Here is a 19,469-nt window from a genome sequence, read left to right as displayed (position 1 = left end):
GGCTGGAAGAAATTTTCCAGGGCATCAATTCTGTAACTCACTTTATGGCTCCATATAAATGACACTTGTTCATACCATTTCCAAGTCAGATATGAACACAGAGAAATAGTGTTTTCTCAAAGCCTGTCTTCTGTTCTGGCCAAGGTAAAGATCAAAATGTCAGTCACCAAAATTTCCTTATAATTTTAATGGATACTTTTTGTTAATTTCAGGAACAGCAAGTTATTTGCAGTATTTTTTATTATGTAACCTGTGATGCCCTGTAACATTTTTTTGGGAAACTATAGAATATTAAAAACTGAAGTGAAAGATTGAAATTTTTTATGAGTTACTTATTCAGTCTTAGCAAGAATTTTCACTACTTTATTAGAGTTTCTTTTGGAAATCTGGTTGATTTTTAACTTTTTTTTTGTTTGTTTGTTTGTTTGTTTTCTTTTCTTTTCAGGGTGTCTTACCTTGGAAATAGCACAGTTTGGCTTCCACGTCTTCTCTGAGCTTAGAGAATCCTCTTTTCACCATGTCGTCAGTAGGGACAGAAAACCAGGTTTGTTCCTTCAAGACGTGTCCCAGTGCCTTGGAACAGCAGCATTCCCAGAAGTAAATAATCATGTCAGATGCCTGTGAAAAGACTGTAGGGCCAAGTGACCCGATATAATATTCATGGAAGAATGGTTTAAAAAAAACTGAAGAAAAGGCAAATTTCAAGAAGCAACCCAATGCGGTTTAGCATTTTTGAGCAGCTGAAAGAAGATAGTTCTGCAGTTACAAAGTGGCACGACTCACGTGTGTCTTACGTTGTCTTTGTTAACCCATTGCTTTAGTGTGTGATATTAATTTTTTCCTCTACTGCTAAAGCTGGTAATCTGCTTACAATCAGAGTTTGCTTCTGTGTGGATAGAAAAGTAGTAGATATAATAGGGGAAACGGGAGCTTGTAATAGAATGCTGGCCCCAGACGCTGACTTTCACTGAAGAATTCCTCAAAGTGCCGGATGTCGAGGAATTGCTTCTTCTCAGTGATTGTTCAAAACTCTGTGACTTCAGGTTCATTTCCTTTATTTTCCTCCGGCCTGTGTATGTGCCTGCTTTTTTCTTTCATGGATTTTTGGAAAAATCCGATGACTGTAGTTTTTCAGCTTAAAAATAAGAAAAAAATAAGAATTATATGAATCATAGCTTCACGAACAGACTTTCCTAGGATCAAGAGTAGAGTAATTGTCATTCTTTTTTTTTTTTTTTTAACTTTTTATGTTCTTATTCGGTGTTTTGTTTTCTTCCTCTGTTTTCTAGAGGGAAATGAAGCATGATCACGATGTTCTGTTTTTAGTTATGTAGGAGCCCAGATGTAGAATTTACAGGAAATTTACATCTTTTCCCCATTATTGTTCTAACCTTGTTTTAAGCTTCCATCAGACTTCTTTGTAGCAATATTGATGTAAAGGTCACGTTCTTACTCTGCCCTTTCTTTTTTACCTCCGTAGTAAGAAGCAGGGATTTCTCCACACACTGATAAGCCCAAAAAGAGAAAAAGTGAGAGAGAGGAAGCTTTTGTGATCAACAAATGAAGCAGTTGATCATAAGGTCATTGATGTGTGTGTGCATGTGGTCATTGTGAAAGTCACTGTGTGGGTTAGAGCTGAGATGGTTAACAGACATGAGTAAATTGGACTGTTTTCAGCTCTTCTAACTTCTGCTAAGTCAGTTGACCTCATCAATATCTTTTCTCCTCTGGAGATTGTGGAAACCATTGTTCTTAATCAAGTTTTACCCAACAGAGAAACAGAAACAAAACAGACTTTAAAATTTAATAAAGTGAAATTCCTGAAACCATTTGTCTTTTTTTTTTTTTTTTTTTTTTAGTATTTCCTTTCACAGAGGCTTCTTTTACCCCATTCCTTTTTTTTTTTTTGCCCTTCTGCCCTGCCTAGTTCTCACCTGGTCTCACTTTAGTGTTTATTTCTCATCTGTCCAGAATTTCTTGTTTGGTGTCTTTCCTTCCTGCCTTTTTCTATGACTCAGCCTCCCGTCAAGAATGCTCTCTGTTCTCTTTCCCCTCGGTTTCCTTGGGCGTACCCCTTCCCAGCCGGCCCCTGCGGTCTTGTCTTGTTATCACTTGTCGGTCCCGGTTTCCCGCCTAGCCCCGCTCGTTTCTGTCACTTCCCCTTGGGTGATGACTTCTGTATCACCTGCCTCTTCTGTCTGTAGCTCTCCCTGGCCTGTCATGGGCTTCATCCAGCTCCGATTCCTGCTCAGCACACTGCATTTACTGTTGTTTTCTTGCTACGCCTTTTGTGTATTTGCTCCATGAGCCTTTTTCTGTTTTCCTCGTCCCTGGGTGGCAGGCATTACTAGATGAATTTGTTGGCTGTATTTGCATGGAACCCACGTCCTTGCTGTGTATTTCCTGGGTAGCCAGGATGAATCAGTTATTATTAACTTTTCTTTGGAGAGGGTAATCATACAATGCTGGCATTTTTAACTCTTTATTCAAGAGTTCTTGCCTTTTCAGTTCACTGCCTTGCCTTGAAAGAGTAAAGACAGACATTCAAAGAAGGTTTGGGGTTAGGGGTGGGTGGAAAATGGGAAGAGAAAGGTAAATACCACAAAAGGACACATAGTTTCTAGAACGGGAAGGAAAACTAAAGCCACAAACCGCAGACACTTAAGATTTATTAGGTAAAAGGTCCCCTAAAAGGATAAAAAGTATCAGTAATTCTGTGAATGACTGTTAATACAAGGTCATCTTTTTTTTTTATACTTTCAAGTTCTAAGACTTGAATAACAAAACAAACTTAATCTTGTAAATATTTTATTTTGAAAGACTTGATGTCTCCTTAAATATTAACCTGTGTCATTTTGTAACAGTCTCAAAGTGTCATTAGTAACCAACCCTGTTAGCATCTTGCCTTGGAAAGCATATAAATTGTATACTCTTGCCCTTTTGGACTCTGGAGTCATGATGAAAAGGTAGCTTTTTAGCAAAATGTTATGCTGCTGATGATTTACCTTGTCATATTTTTTCCTTCATTCTTGCATGTGTTATGAGTGTGGTACTGTGTGAATAAACTACTGAAAGTAGACCAATGTGAGTACAGATGCAGCTTTATTAAACGTAAAAAAGGAAAACCCTGTAAACCACATGGTGTTCGTTGCACAGTCATCTCTGACTCTGCGACTCCCTGAACTGTAGCCCAGCAGGCTCCTCTCTCCATGGAATTCTCCAGGCAAGAATACTGAAGTGAGTAGCCTTTCCCTTCTCTAGGGGACCTCCCCGACCTAGGGATTGAATCTGGGTCTCCTGCATTGCAGGCAGATTCTTTACTGTCCCAACCACCAGTGAAGCCCATACAATGTAGTATCTAAATACTGCTTTTAAGGACCACCCGGCAAATGGAAGCTGATCATACTGAATCTTCTTTCTGCCAGAGCCTGCCCTGATTCTGATGGTGGTTGTCAGGTATCTTGGAGCTGATTCTGTCACGTTCACCACTTGTGAGCAGATAGTAAAATCAACATCAGAACCACTGTTAGGTACTAACAGGAAATGCGTGCAGGCATGCTGAGTGCAGCACTGTGGTCTGAGGTTCCAGAGATGGGCAAAGGGTGGGCTCTTCTCTCCAGAAGCTCATCTAGGGAATTGTTGATGAGTGAACAATCACAACGCAGTGGGGCAAATGCAAAAGTGTATTTACATAAGCAGCAGCTATCACAGGAACAGGTTAATTGAGAGAGTCAGAAAGTATAAGTCAGAAACCTCAGAATGTCAGATACAACGTGTAGATAATGGGTGTGTTGTGATTATGACATCGTGGGTGGTCCCTCCCTTATTACCTGTGTGAGTCGGACAACTTCCTTAAAGCACTCAGACGCAGAGTCTCCACTTAAAATAGTGAAAATTGTCTAGTAATCTTGCGTGGGTTCAATGAGGTAATATGTATACGGGGCCATATGGTTCCCTATGGGCTTCCCAGTGGCTCTAGTGGACGGTCCCTTCTTCAACTATTGTTTAAAATTTGGAGAACACGACACCCGGGAGAGAACGTGGCAGATGAATGTACTCTTACATCGTAGACAGTGTTGCTGCCCGAAACAAGTGGAATTCCCATTTCACATATGCTTTTATAGTTTTTAGGAAAACTTACCTTACTAAAAACTTTACAGTCAATCTCTCTTTTTTTTTAAACCAAAAGTTTATCTCCCTTAGTCCACCTGCCAGATGTAGTTCTCAATGGCACTTATTTCTTCCCATAAGTCACATCCATTCTCAAATTTAAAATTCGCTCACTTAAGCATATGTGATAAAAATATGCCATTAGCTTTTAAAGTGTTTAGCTAGAGTGATGTCACTGGGATGGGTTCTCGTAACTACTGCTTTCAGAAAAGTCGGAGGAAGACTTACTGGATACAGATGCTTTGGAATGTGTTATAAAATCAGTCTTGGTGTAGTTATAATCTCAATGCCTCAATTTTATGTGAACCTGAATTTAGTTCCTGGATTGTATCTACATTTTTGTTCTTTCAAAAGGTGTTCACATTAACTTCTTTCACCAGAACCAAACTGCACAATCTGCATTTTCTAGTGTAGTAGAAAAAAATTGACAGGCTTCCCTGGTGGCTCAGCGGTAAAGAATCCACCTGCCAATGCAGGAAACATGGGTTCGATCTCTGGATTGGGATGATCCCCTGGAGAAGGAAATAGCAACCTACTGCAGTTTTCTTGCCTGGGAAATTTGATGGACAGAAGACCCTGGCAGGCTACAGTGCATAGGGCAGCGAAAGAGTTGGACACGACTTAGCGCCTAAACAATAATAACAAGAAAAAATTGGCACAATGATTTAATATTATTTTGCTTGTGGTTGGATTCATTTCTTCCTAAATTAGCAAGTCTTAAAATATGGGTCTGTCTTAGACCATATGATAAATCAGGCTGGGTTAAGTTTTAACTGGAGACAAATGATTCTTCTGATCTGGGTTGTTTAGCTTTGTTACAAAAGTCCACTAATATCATGATTAGATTTGTCTATTCTCTTGTGATTTTGTGTATTATAAGGCTTATATTTGGGATAATTTTTAAACATCAGTATTGAGACGGAACTACCAGCCCTGAATTTTGATCAAAATATGTGTCTTGTCTAAAGCATCTTCAGTAAAGTTCATTGTTTGCAGTCCAGGGATTTGAATCAGTTTGGTTTGTGTTTTATGGCTGGTGTTAATTTGTATTGACATTCCATTCACAGGTAGGGAAAGTGTATTTCTATAGCAAGGGAGGCACTTGGTACATTACTGTTCCAAAGTTTAGTTTTAAGCTGGCTATGATTGGACAAGTGGCTTTCACTTAGTATTCTCAGCAGCAGTCCTGTGGGCACGTTGATGTGTTTAATCGCCCTAATGAATGTCTAGTTAGCAGAGGCTCTGGGACCTCACAGCAGATGGCGTGAGACGGGCTGAGCTGCTGATCTTGTCTCTGGGTGCTCCCTGTTGCAGTCTTTGAGACGTGAAATTTTTTTCTTACAGTGTTTGATTTTTTCTTGAATTTTTTAATATTATTATTATTGATAACAATAACAGTTGCCCTTATGGAGCCTCAGTAGGGTCAGGCTCTTGACATACATTGAACTCTTTGCTACCACTCAGATAATTTCTAATAAAATTTGAGGTGATAAAATATATTTATGTAGTATATAAATACATGTTTATATTGATAAATAGGCAAATAAATGTTAGGTCAGTTCTGCAGATCCATAGGCTTGTTGTGTTACATTTTCCCCACTGTTAAATTGAGGTCAGAGGAGGTGATTGAACCGCCCAAGGTCACACCGACAGTAAATGGTGCTAGGATTATACTCCAGGTCTGATTAAATTCCACTCTTTTTGTCACTTTTTAAATGTTTGCCTTTTTAAAATGTACTGCCTTTTGAAATGTTTCCTCTTGAAAAAGTTAAAGTTCAGCTGTTTTATAAGTGCATATTATTTTGAACTAAGATGGACTCTATATAAATTCTATGTGAGACACCCAATTTTTCCCCAAAATAAAACAACAGTGTTCTTGACTATGGAAATTAATGAGGCTCAATATTAAATGTAACCAGTACTCAGTGGAGAGACAAAACCAACTATTCTAGAGAAGCACAAAGGAGGCGGTGGAAATCGCTAGGTCGGTGATTTGATGTATGGTTGGTCTTTTTTGCCATATAGACTTTTTGGCATATAGATATGTATATGTGTATTTTTTAAGCAAAACTAGTTTTATAACATGCTATCTAGTGACTCATCTTTCATATATTATATATTGGCCACCATTCTGAAGCATCATGAGTTGATATATCTTTATTAAAATTTTCCTTTTTCCGTTTTTAAAACTAATCTTTTTATTTTAGGAGAGTTTGGGGTTTATAGAATAATGCAAAGCTAGTACTGAGAGTTCCCCGTTTCCCCTGTCGTTAACATCTCACCTTAGTGTGGTGTGTTTGTCAGAACTAATGAGCCAGTATTGATACGTCGTCATTAGCCAAAGTCCCCGCTTCCTCAGACTTCCTTGGTTTTTATCTCTTGTCTTTTTCTGTTCCAGGACCCCAACCAGGACGCCAGGCTTCAGTCCTCGCATCTCCTCAGGCTCTTCTTGCCTGGGACAGTCTCTTAGACTTCTCTTGGTTTTTATGACTTGGACAGTCTGGGGGTGGGGGGGCGTACTGGTCAGATATTGTTGCGTGCCCCTCAGCTGGGATCTGTCTGACGTTTTTCTCCTGGTTCAGCTGGGGTTGTGTGTTTGGGGGAGAGAGACCGCTGGGGCAGAGTGTGGTTTTCATGGCATTGTTTCGAGGCGACCTCCTGTCTGCGTGACTGCAACCTTGGTGTCCCAGCTGGGGGTGCTTGTCAAGTTCTCCTGCCAAGTTCCTCTTTGGCCCTTTTCCACCAGGGCTCTTGGGAAGAAGGCAGCCCCCACGTCAGGAGTGGGGGTCCTGCTCCACCTCCTTGGGGCGGGGCAGGGGATCTCCCCGCTGAGTTTGGCACCTTCCGCACAGGGCGTTTGCTCTCCCGGTTATTCATTTATCCAGGCTTTGATTTATACCCATGCAGACTGATGGATAGTTATACTGGTGTTATAATCAGATACAGTCCAATCATATTGCTCTGATGGCTCCAGCTGTGGCCAATCAGAAGCGCTTTCATTGGTTCCTGTCTCCCTTTGCTATACCCTGTTTTTGTTTTTGTAAGTTTTTTTTATTTTAATGTGGACCATTTTTAAAGTCTTTAATGAATTTGTTAGAACGTTGCTATCTGTTTCATGTTTTGTTTTCTGGTCATAAGGCATGTGGGGTCTTAGCTCCCTGACCAGAGAGTGAACCCCGACCCCCTGCATTGAAAGGTGAAGTCTTAACCAGGGGAAATCCTCATACCCTGCCGTTGTGGGTTAATATCTTCCTTTTTTCACATAGCTGCTCGGTATTCCACCATATGAGTATATGATAATATATCTGACCCCTCTTTGGTATTCCATTGTACGAATATACCGTAATGTATTTAATCCCGCTCTGATAATTTAGGTATCAGGTTTCTCGCCACTGTAAACAATGCCTTGATGAGCAGTCTTCAAAAACTGCGCTTAAGAAAATGTTTGGTCGTCCTGGGGCAATCGCTGTGTTAAAGGGACTGCTAGTGTTATGTTTTCAGTGTCCCTGACGTTCTCTTAAGGCTCTCTTAGGCAACTTTCTGAGGAGTGAGCGTTTTCACCAGACCTACGAAAACAGGGGTGTGTTTATCGCTGTTGTCGCCTCCCTTTTTGCTTTTTTTTTTCATGGGATCAGGGCTGGTGGTGCAGGTGGCACCAGAGGTCCTGAAAGCTGCTTTGAGAATTAATCTCCACGTCTCTGTCGCCCCGGCCTTATCTGTCAGCTTGTGACCAATCTTGTTTAAAATTTCCATCCACTCCCCCCACCCCCACCACTGTATTATTTGCATTGAATTTGTGGATGGAGTGATGAAGGGCAGAAAGGTTCCTCTTGCTTTTTCTAAGCCAGACTGAAGCCAAGCCTAACTGCATTACTATCTTTAAAACTGTTTTATCGCAGACAAATGCTCACCTTGCTCATTCTTGTGGTCATCCTATGCAGATTCCTGTCTTCTGCTAGCCTCATTCAGACCATCTTGCCTGTTTTTTGACAAGATTGCAGACTTTCCCTGTTCTTTTGTGAATAGGCTTTATTATAATCAGCTTTGTTTTCCTCTGTTTGTGGTATTTCTGAATTTTGGCTCACTTTTATCTCCTATTTTCATTCATCGAGCACCTTTTAAATGGGTGTCACCCTTCTTCTCATTTCTAAGCAGAAGTTTAAAGGTAAATAAGAAATAACCACAGTTTCGCATTCTTCTGTGGTCAAGTGCATCCAGCTATCCAGGGCTAATGTGTATCGTGGGTTTTTAATTCTCAGAAGACACACTTCCAACCCAGTGTGCTGTGAATGTGGGCCTTTCTAAGATTTCCATCTGTCGCGTTTCACCTCCTCTACCTGTCAAACCCTTTTAAACCCTTCTTGATGCAGAAATGGCTCTTCTTTTCCTTAAAATCCTCTTTGCTTTGAGATGGGCTTTTCTTAACTTTGATACCGTTGCTCCGTGCCAGCTGCATGCCCTTGGTTGCAGTTCTTACCTTCTCTTTCTGTTTCCTCATCTGAAAGTGAGGCTCTTTAGCGGCAGCCACCTCACTGGACTGAGTGTTGACTGAACGAGATCCGCTGTAATGCCTGGTGCGCGATATTGCAGATATCCTCTGTAAGTATTCCTGCCATCTTTCCCCTTCCAGCTATCTGGCATACCTCCCTTTACTTGTCCATGAACACAAAACTGTTAGTTGCTCAATTGTGACCGACTCTTTGTGACCCCAGTTCTTACAGACCCTGGCGGGACTGTAGCCCCCCAGGCTCCTCTGTCCATGGGATTCTCCAGGGAAGAACACTGGAGTGGGTAGCCATGCCCTTCTCCAGGGGATCTTCCTGACCCAAGGATTGAACACGGGTCTCCTGCACTGCAGGCAGATTCTTCTTTACCATCTGAGCCACCTGCATTCCATTAGATTAAGAAAAATGGTTTATCATAAGTAAGGTTTATGTTTCCTTCAAACTCATTTTAAACTTTTTGTCTTGAAATGGTTACGGATTCACAGAAAGTTGTAAAAACACAGAGAGGTCCTGTGTATCCTTCACCCAGTTTCCCACAAAGGCAGCTAGTACGAGAGCAAAGACAGAAGACAGACCTTGGTGCAACCCACAGAACTTACTTGGATGTCTTCAGTTTTACAGGCGTGCGTTTGTGTGTGTGCAGTTCTGTACGCTAGTACAACCCACAGAGCTTACTCTGCTGTCTCCAGCTTTATACACACGTGTTTGTGTGTGTGCAGTTCTGTACGCTGGTACAACCCAGAGCTTACTCTGCTGTCTCCAGCTTTACACACACGTGTTTGTGTGTGTGCAGTTCTGTACGCTGGTACAACCCACAGAGCTCACTCTGCTGTCTCCAGCTTTACACACACGCGTTTGTGTGTGTGCAGTTCTGTACGCTGGTACAACCCACAGAGCTCACTCTGCTGTCTCCAGCTTTACACACACGTGTTTGTGTGTGTGCAGTTCTGTACGCCGGTACAACCCAGAGCTTACTCTGCTGTCTCCAGCTTTACACACACGCGTTTGTGTGTGTGCAGTTCTGTACGCTGGTACAACCCACAGAGCTCACTCTGCTGTCTCCAGTTTTACACACACGCATTGTGTGTATGTAGTTCTGTGTAGTTCCATCACGTGTAAAACTGAAATTTGCTCAGTCATGTCCGACTATATAGTCCATGGAATTCTGAAGGCCAGAATACTGGAGTGGGTAGCCTTTCCCTTCTCCAGGAGGCCTTCCCAACCCAGGGATTGAACTCAGGTCTCCCGCATTGCAGGCAGATTCTTTACCAGCTGAGCCAGCAGGGAAGCCCAAGAATACTGGGTGGGCAGCCTGTCCTTTCTCCATCAGATCCATCACATGTACATTCACGTAACCCACCACCACAGTCAGGGTATAGAACTGACGCATCAACCCAAGGCTTTCTGCTTGCTACTCCTTCATAACCCTCCCTCTGCCCACCAACCCTGGGTAACCACTAATCTGTTCTCTGGCTTTATAATTCTGTCATTTTGAGAATATTATATAAATGGAATTGTGCAGCACATGACCTTTTGAGATTAGCTTTTTAAACTCCTCATGATGCCCCTGCGATGCCTTCTCGCTGTTGTGTGTATCAGTAGTTCCGTTTTACTGCCTAGTACTGGTCCGTGGTTATGGGTGCATCACAGTTTAACCATTTGTCCTTTGGAAGCAGATTTGGGTGGTTTGCTGTTCATTGCTATTACAAATAAAGCTGTTATGAGGATCCATGTGCAGGTGTTTTGTGTGGACCCGAGTTTTCATTTCACAAATGTCTAGGAATGCAGTTCCTTGATCAGAACTTTTTGGATGGGCTGTTGAAAGCTTCTTTGAAAATACATGCTAATACCATCCACACTTACATATAAAGGCAATTAAAGTAACATATGTTGTCATTGTCCTTTGTTTTAAACTATCTGCTTGAATTGTGGCATGCGTCCAAAGTATAGAATCCTGTCTTCTTTGTACTGTAATGTAATGGGTACTAAATAAATATTTCATTTGGCTGACGAATCCCCTTTCATATTTTATTAGCATGTTTTCTTGGGTATATTATTGTCCTCAGATACTAAATTTGAGTGGGACAGGTATTTCATATAATGGTTTTTCTGGTTTTCAATATTCTGTGATGTGGTAGAGATTAATTTTTAAAAATACCTCTAGATTAGCACAAAAAATCAGCAAGTCCATCATTGACTAATGTCTGGCAACATTTCAGATAATCGATAGGTCAGTGCTAATGCTTTTTGCTTTCCAACATCATGTTTGGGGGTCCTGAAGTGTTTCATAAAATCATTCTCTCCAAAGTTTATAATAAATTATGAGTCATTATTCAGGTGAAGCTGCACATACTCTTTTGACATGTGAAGGGCCTCTATTGATGATAGCCATGGATTTAAATAACTTGATTAACACATTTGCACCAACCTAATAATTTGGGCATCAGAAGTCCACATAAGGATGATATGAATTTATAGACAGTGGACAGGATCAACTGATTTGATCAGTTTTGGCTTTCCCACATATGACTATCTTCTAGCCTTTAAGTAACCGATAAAATGTTCTTTGTAAAAAAAAAAATGGAAGAAAGGAAAGAATTGAATGTAGAAAGCAGTGATTCTTAACTCTGTTCAAATTATCTCATTAGCTTTAAGAATGAAACAAGTACCTACGAACAGGCCAGTTAAATTAGAATCATTGAAAGAGCCGCCCAGGCACTGGTATTTTTAAAGAACGCTTCCAGGTAATTCTGATGTTTAGCCAAGGTTGAGAACCCCTGAACCAACAGACAACAGTGTCTCTGCTCTTGTGTCTTCACTTTAGAATGGGCTACTGTTTGTGCTTCATGCACGCATCTTCCACATATTGGACTCACGGATTCTGCATTCCTTTTATTTATGGCTCTGCCGAGATGGATATTTTCCTAAGGGGGGAAAAATCACACCTGTGGACTGTGGACACATTTAATCTACAAAACACAGCTTTCACAAGTATAACAGAAGAATGCCTGTGACAGTGTATCAAGTACCCAACAGTGAAAAACTCAGAATCACCGAAAAGTCAAAAGGAAGTTAGATTTGGTCCAAGGCATCCTGTGGGTGGGAACCTTTTGGGGACATCAGAAAACCTGCCTGAAGTGTTGGGGTGAGAGAGCTGAGTCTATTTATAGATCCTGTTGTCAACTTTATTTAGTTTCTTTTCTTTTTAAAATGTATTGCTTTGCAAAATCAGTATTTGCTTGTAACACGTGAACGTACACAAGGATGAACAACAACAAAATTCGTTCCTTCCCACTGTGTTCACAGATGTGGATTCTCCTACGCCCTTTCCTATGTGCAAAACAGTATGTTTAATGACAATAAGATTTGTTAGGTTTTTGGTTTTTTTGGCTTTTCAAATAGGATCATACTCAATACATTATTTTAAAGCTTTCTTTTCCTCCATAATAGATTATGGCTAATAGATTATGGCTATTTCTCCAGATCAATAGATCAGATCTAACTCTTGTTTTCAAAAAACGAATAACAGTTTCAACATATATGATTTATTCAGCCATTTCCCTGAGGATGGATATTCAAGGTGGCCCCTCCTTTTTTCCACTGTAAACAGTGTTGCAACCCATATCTTTGTGTGCATAACTTTTGTATCTAAAGTATTCTTATAACCTGTGGTTTGGTTTTCCTCAGATTTCTCAGTTTCTCTATATCTTCTCTGGTAGAATTAATGAATTAAGGTCCGTTGAGTTCCAGTTGGCTTCTTCAGGGTGTTGTTGGGCATTAGATAGAGAATCAGTTATTTTAGAAATGGCTCTGAATGGATCCTAATGACCATAGATATTTTTCATAGCTTCTAGAATTTCTAAGTTTACCTCAACAGGCCATTGGATGGGCTTCATGGAGGTCCTGGAACCATCTGATGTTGATTGCAAAACTGTGTACATGTGACATCACTTTGCCGACAATGGTCCGTCCAGTCAAAGCTATGGCTTTTCCAGTAGTCGAGTACGGATGTGAGAGTTGGACCATTAAGAAACCAAGCGCCAAAGAACTGATGCTTTCGAACTGTGGTGCTGGAGAAGACTCTTGAGAGTCCCTTGGACAACGAGGAAATCAAACCAGTCAATCCTAAAGGAAATCAACCCTGAATATTCACTGAAAGGACTGATGCTAAAGCTGAAACTCCAATACTTTGGACTCCTGATGCGAGGAGGCGACATGGTGGGAAAGATTTAACACAGGAGGAGAAGGGGACAATAGAGGACAAGATGGTTGGATGGCATCACTGACTAGATGGACATGAGTTTGCGCAAGCTCCGGGAGATAGCAAAGGACAGGGAAGCCTGGCATGCTGCAGTCCATGGGGTCACAAAGAGTCGGACCCAACTGAGTGGCTGAATAACAAACCCTTGTGATGGCTTTCATCAGATTTTCATCAGAGCTGTTGCCTCAAGAAAGACTGAAAATGGATAAAATTAGATGGTAGTTCTGAGCCTTGAGATTCTATAAAGGGATCTTTGGGACCACAGGGAACTTTTTGAGTTCCCATTGATAGCACATTTAAATCACAGTGTCATCTTTCTGTAAAGACTGGATTGAGAGAAGTTTATCTAACTTTGCAGATGACATCAACCTAGGAGAGATGACTAATGCCATACAGAGCAGACTCTCGAATCAGAATCATCTGGATAGCTTGTGGCAGCGTTCTAAATAAAATCAGCAAGAGGAAGCATCTGCAGGAGTCGAGAATTGGCTCACATGCACCCAAGAAGATCAGCTAGGGTTTATTTGACCACAGGCTTCTGCAAGCCTCCCTGTGATGCAACTGCTAAAAACAGGCGTTGGACCACACCTGGGGGCTGTGCTGACGCCTGTGACCGACGCCTCGGTGAGACACCAGCAGAGCAGGGAGAGGAGAGATGGGCTGAGAAGTGGAGTCCCTGACGATCCCCCGGGGGAGGAGTTTGCCACTGGAGCAGAGGGAGAGGGTGTCAGAGAGCGCGCGGATCAAGGACCGGCCGACCGGAAGGTGGTCTGCAGAGCTTGTGCTGTGGATTTCAGGTGCTCGGTAAATGTTTGATGAATGGAAATTACAAGGCAAAGGGTTTTGACTCCATCTGAGCTCTAGCGAGGGCTTCCTGGTGCACAGCCAGTTAAGAATCCACCTGGAATGCGGGAGACTTGAGTTCAGTGCCTGGATTAGGAGGATTCCCCTGGAGGAGGGCGTGGCAACCCACTCCAGTATTCTTGCCTGGAGAATCCCGTGGACAGAGGAGCCTGGTGGGCTACAGCCCATGGGGTTTCAAAGAGTTGGACATGACTGAGCGACTAAGCACAGTATGCAGCACACACAAACACTTAGTGAGAGGTCTCCGGTGATGGCGTGGGGCCCTGGAAAGTCATGACTTCAAGCCTAGTGATGGTGACCGGGACCGAGGCTTTGGAAGGAATCTTGCTGTGAAGGAGAGGTTGTGCTCTAGGACTTCAATACCCTTTTCACTGGATCATCATATTTCTTCTCTCAGGTACCTGAATTCTAGAAGAGAAGAAAATTCTAGGATAATGTTGCAGGCTCTTTTAAAGTACTTTTTTGATGCTTTTAACTCAAAGGCTACGTGACTGCCAGTACAGGTATTTTCAAAGGTGCCGGAATGTTAAACTGTAACAGGTTTTTATCTGAAACGTGCAGTGCATAAATTATTCCACTGTTAAACCTGAAGTAACTAGTCTAGACTTGTAGTGTGTGGTTTAAGAGTTTATTTTTGTTTCTTTAGGGAGGAGAAAAGCCACATTCTTTTCATGCTACAAAAAGAGTAAAAAAGGAAATTTCACCACTTCCTGGCTTCGTTGTGGCCTCCGGGAACACAGGACACTTATCTCCATTGGGCTAATTGTTCTGAATCCTGACTCAGATGATAATAGCTCTGCACGGAATTTGTGTCATGCCTGTTGTCTACACAGGCCTGCACCTGAGTCTGCACACTGCCCTGTGAAAGTGTAGCTCTGGTACTTCACCTGGTTGAGACGCAGGTATCTCTTATTGTCACTCAAATAATTGAAATACTATCAGAATCCTTTAGATGGTGGAAGTAAATATTGTCAAGTTTTTTTTAATATAAAGTTTTGGAAGAAAAAAAAGAAACCTGTATCTCACAGTAGTGGTTTTAGAACAGGGTGAGAGCTGCTACCACTTAGGACCATGGTTTCCACTCCTTTTTCTGGTGCCAGAGATGTTAGGTTGGGGGTGGGCTGTGCCGCTGGCTGGCTCGGCAGCCGTGCTCTCCCGAGTCTTGTTCGCTCATTTGTAGAGACAGGGAAGGGTGGCACTTAACCTGCAGAGAGGCACTTAGCACGTGCTGGAACTCCGCAGGAGTTTAGGGAACTCCCTAAACATTCTATGGCTGTGTCTTCCACCGTCCCCTCCTTGAGCTCCTTTCTTGTTTTCTTTTTTTCCTGATTCAGCAGATAATGCCATTGCTATGTCTTGTACCGTCTTGAACATGGCATGTCTAAAGGTAATGTTTGTGTTCCCTCCCCTGCCCCTTCCTCCTCTCCTACTGAGCCTGCTTCTGCCCCGTCCTCCTGTCTCTCCTTTTTTAATGAATGGGGACCACTCACCAGGCACGCTGGGGGCACTGGAGTCCTCCTATCTGGGATTGAATCCCCACTCCACCGCTTCCCGCTGCCTGACCTTGGACAGGCTCCTTAATGCCTCTCAACCTCAATTTCTTCAGTGATGAATAAGATGGCAGTTCATCTCCTAGGACTGGGGAGACTCACTGAGATGAATACACGTTACCGTTTAGTGACGTTCCTGACGTTTAAGTAAGTTGATCGCTTGCAACTCTCAAGCTGGAAATGGTGGCGTCAGCCCGAATCCCTCTGCCTTCCCTTCACCTGGAGTCATCAGTGCTGTTGATTCTACCTCGTGTCTCTCCTCTTTCTAGTCACTGCTTTTAGGGTCAGGATTTCCTCACTTGAATCCACTACTCAAAAGAGGTTCATAACCCCTCGAAATTATTTGTACATTTTTTGACATATGTGCATTTTTCCTTAGGAAAAGGCTTTTAGCTTTTCTTTTTTTTTTAAGGCTTTTAACTTTTATCACTCACTTTCACATAGGTTGGTGACCCAGAAATGGTTAGTACTAACTACTGGCGTAGACTCTCCTCTCTTTGTCCGTATTCAGGAACCTGTAAATGGACATTCCTACCCTGGTCTCTGGGCCTCTGACCTACTCCTTTATTTTTTAATTTTAGAATGTTATTTATTTATTTATATTTTCATTTTTACTTTTTGGACTCACCCCATGGCATGTGGGATCTAGTTCCCTGACCAGGAATTGAACCCACGCCCTCTGTGCTGGAAGTGCGGCGTCTTAGCCAGTGGACCACCAGGGAAGTCTGCTCTGCACCCTATTGCTCAGTTCACTTTTTCCTTTTTTTTTTATTCTTGCATCCTCATCCTGCTTGTTTGGTTGTGTTGACACCCTGTTGCCTGTGGTGACTGTTCTTATCCCAACCACATGCTAGAATCACATGAGAAGACTTTTAAAAACACCAACGCCCAGTCCCCATCCTTGACCAATTAATTGATACTAGCAAATACCAGCCATCGATTCTGTCTTAAAAATTCCCCAGGAGATTTTGATGTGTAGCCAGAGTTGAGAGCCTCAGGGTGGCGGGTCAGTGCGCTGACCAGAGTTCGCATTGCCCGCAGGGACCTCAGTCATTGCCTTTTCCAGCCTAATCTTCTGCCTCTTCCCCCGTTCACATCCTGTCACTCACACTCTGCGCATATAGTTCTTGCTGTTCTCAGAACAGACTCTGAGCTTTTGCCTGTCCTGATCGCTCTGCTGTTTCTCTGCCTGGTCTGTTCCATCACAGACCCTCCCCTCGATGCTAGAGACAGCCGCAAGCCTCGCTGTGCAAACTCCTGTTACATAGGCGCCTTCCGCTGTATTAGTTATCTCTGTGTCTGTCTGCCATACCACACTGAACTCCTAGAAGGTAAGATCCGTATTTATTTCATCCTTCTTGGGCTTGGTGCCAGCTTAAGAAGCTCCCTGAGAGTCTGACAAATAGTAAATGAAACAGGAAAACAGCAGCCCACTCTGGGGATCAGGAAATTTATGGGGTTAGGGAGTGTAAGTAAATATAGTCTAGCAGATGGGGTGAGGAAGGCTTGGCAGAAGTTTTATCCTCTAATGTTGCTTTGAATTTACTACAACACTGCCTGTATTTTATGCTTTCGGTTTTCTTTTTTTTTGGCTGGGAAGCATGCAGCATCCCAGTTCCCAGACCAGGGATTGAACCTGCACCCCGCTCGTGGAAGGCGAAGTCTCACTCGGGGGAAGGCCAGGGAAGCCCCCTCTGCTGTTGCGTTTTCATACTTTTGTAAAAAAGATCCATGTATATGTGTTCCTCACGTGGGACTGGGAAAGTCGAGACCAGCTTTGAGAATAGCCCCAAATGCTGTTGAGCGTAAAGCCACGTCATGCTTGTCTCCTGAGGTGGTCCAGAGATTCCTGAATGAGAGATGGGAGTCAGCCACTCGGTGATGGCAGCTGTTTCTTTTGCCCAGTGGATGGTCCCAACTTAGTTACTGATTTAAAGATATCCTTATATGGACAGTCCTCTAGACATTATACGTTTCTAATTTTGATCTCACCTCTGGCCTCTGTGTTTTAGCTGCTGCCTTCGCTTGGCTGTTTTTAATACTTCTTTCCTCAGTGTGTCTCAGAATTGTCCAACACATTCTAAAGAATCATAACTTAAATTTGATTGATTCCTCCTTTTCTTCAGTGGCCAGAATTAGTTAAATTTTGAAAGAGATTACTTTTGGTAAATAATCTCAGAGAGACTCTTTTGGATATTGTGCGGGGGGATGTTTGAGGTTTTATCCGAATTATTTCACTGAACTTACTGGCCCACCACTCCCCTCTTAGGAGAAGAGATGGCTTGTTTAACACTTATACAAAGAACAGTAAGTACTAGCCTGATGTCATGATTTGCATGTATTTCTGATATGCCGTGTATGAACAACTAGCGTACTCTTTGTCTAACTGGCTGTTTATTATTCTGTAATCCTGTATCATATCTTAAGAGTTGAATAATGAGAACAAGGATTTTCTTACTCAAAATCGAAGTGTTGGCTGGAATTTACTAATATGCTTCTCTTTTATGCATCCATCATCTTATTTAAAAAGAGGGTTTAGTTTTTACTTTTTAAAATTAAAGTATAGTTGTACGATGTTTTATAAGTAACAGGTCTACAGCATAGCGATTTATAACTTTTAAAGGCTTTGTTCCCTTTATACTTATTATAAAATATTGGCTGTGTTCCCCATGTTAAGCCTTAAAGAATCTGGATTTATCAGGAACTCCTCCTTTCAGTGTCGTTTACATGAAAAGATCTTAAGTAGTAAAACTGAAAAAATTAATTTTTAGTTATTTTTTAGGAGGCTATTTTAAAAAACAGATCTGACTCAAAGAATTGGGTGATGTTCCCTCTCCTGGCAATTGGAGAGACAGGAATAGAATGTCAAGAAAAAGAACGGACCAAGTCTTACAGTGTGAGCATTAAGGTCTAAAATGGGTAATTGTCTCCTGTTTCACAGTCTGCAATAACCACTGATAGCCGAGTCCTGCTCGTCCTCCCTTCCTTGTGTGAACCAGGGTCTCTCTGTAAAGAAGCTGGTCTCTGTGTTCCAGAGAACAGCCTCTTGGATTATTCTAATTACTGAGCTGTTACAGTTCTGAGAGCTGAGTTGTTAGTCCTTCTTTGCTTATCGCTGATATTTTGAAAAATGAGCCTTCATGGGAGCATTTGTTAAAATGAAATATACAGACCGAATCACGTACATCTATCTCAAGAGATAGCCTCTGCTCCCCCTATAGAAGCCAGGTACCTGCTGGATTCTTGTAGCCAAGTGAAGTTAGAATCTCTTACAAATATTTCAGCTCCTGTAATTTGAGGTTGATTTTGAACCACTTATTTCCAAAGTGACCACTTCTAGTGTGTCTGGTTGGGAACGGACTGCATCCATTTACAACAAAAGTATTAAAAATTAGAAAGTAAATTCTTGATTTCCCAACTCTCTTGGTAAACTGGTACCAAGTGTTGTGTTTCCCCCCACACTTGGGCATTTTAGCGGTTTGGTGGCTTGAGAATAGAATATAGGAACCCTGAGAACTTACTTGAAATTATTATTAGTAAAACATTGTGGCTTTGGACTGCTGTTAATGAGGGTCCTTTTAGCTTTACCCTGAAAATTTCCTCTAAAAATTTAAGGAGTCCCAAAGTAGGATAGATTCTCTACTATGTACAGGTGGTTCAAACACAATTTCCCCTTCCTTATTATTTTATGTAGGTAAAATATATATTTTTAAGAATCTGCCAAGTACCGTTCTGAGTGTTACATGTGCATTAGCTCATTTTTACAACAGTCTGCTAACTTGCCTGTGGTGGCTCAGTCAGCAGGTAGTGAAGTTGGGATTCAAATGAACCGAAAAGGGTAACTCTTACTAAGGAACTTGCTTGCAACCCTCTTTTCCTCAGAAAGTCTTAAATTTCAAGTTAGAAAGTAGGGTAACCCTTACTCTAAAAAAAGTTGTAGATGCTTCTGAAACAGATTTAATTTTGCTTGTGGATTGAAATAGAAATGAATATTAACTGATAATGTACCAAAAGATTTTGGAAGTTAGCAGCTTGTTGCCCGGTTTTTAACAGTTTTGCTATAATTGGATGGAGTAAACTGAGAAGGTGCATTTATCGTTAAGGAGTTCAAGATAACTT

The 19,469-nt window shown here is 41.8% G+C and overlaps 1 protein-coding gene across 3 annotated transcripts in view; it reads left to right on the top strand.

Annotated features, from left to right (window-relative positions):
* SLC20A2 (solute carrier family 20 member 2) overlaps window positions 1-19,469 on the top strand; it is a 109,193-nt gene that overhangs the window by 5,113 nt on the left and 84,611 nt on the right. For 2 of the 3 annotated variants that reach the window (XM_070459754.1, XM_020888331.2), the window contains one exon: window positions 446-544. The exons of the other annotated variant lie outside the window; for it this stretch is intronic. The gene's annotated coding sequence lies outside the window, so the exon portion shown is untranslated. The remainder of the gene's footprint in view (window positions 1-445; window positions 545-19,469) is intronic. 3 annotated transcript variants of the gene reach the window in all.

This window comes from Odocoileus virginianus, chromosome 32 (genome assembly GCF_023699985.2).
Source record: "Odocoileus virginianus isolate 20LAN1187 ecotype Illinois chromosome 32, Ovbor_1.2, whole genome shotgun sequence".
Classification (NCBI taxonomy): Eukaryota; Metazoa; Chordata; class Mammalia; order Artiodactyla; family Cervidae; genus Odocoileus; species Odocoileus virginianus.
Note: the sequence above shows the minus strand (reverse complement) of the source record. Positions and strands in the feature narration are given on the sequence as shown.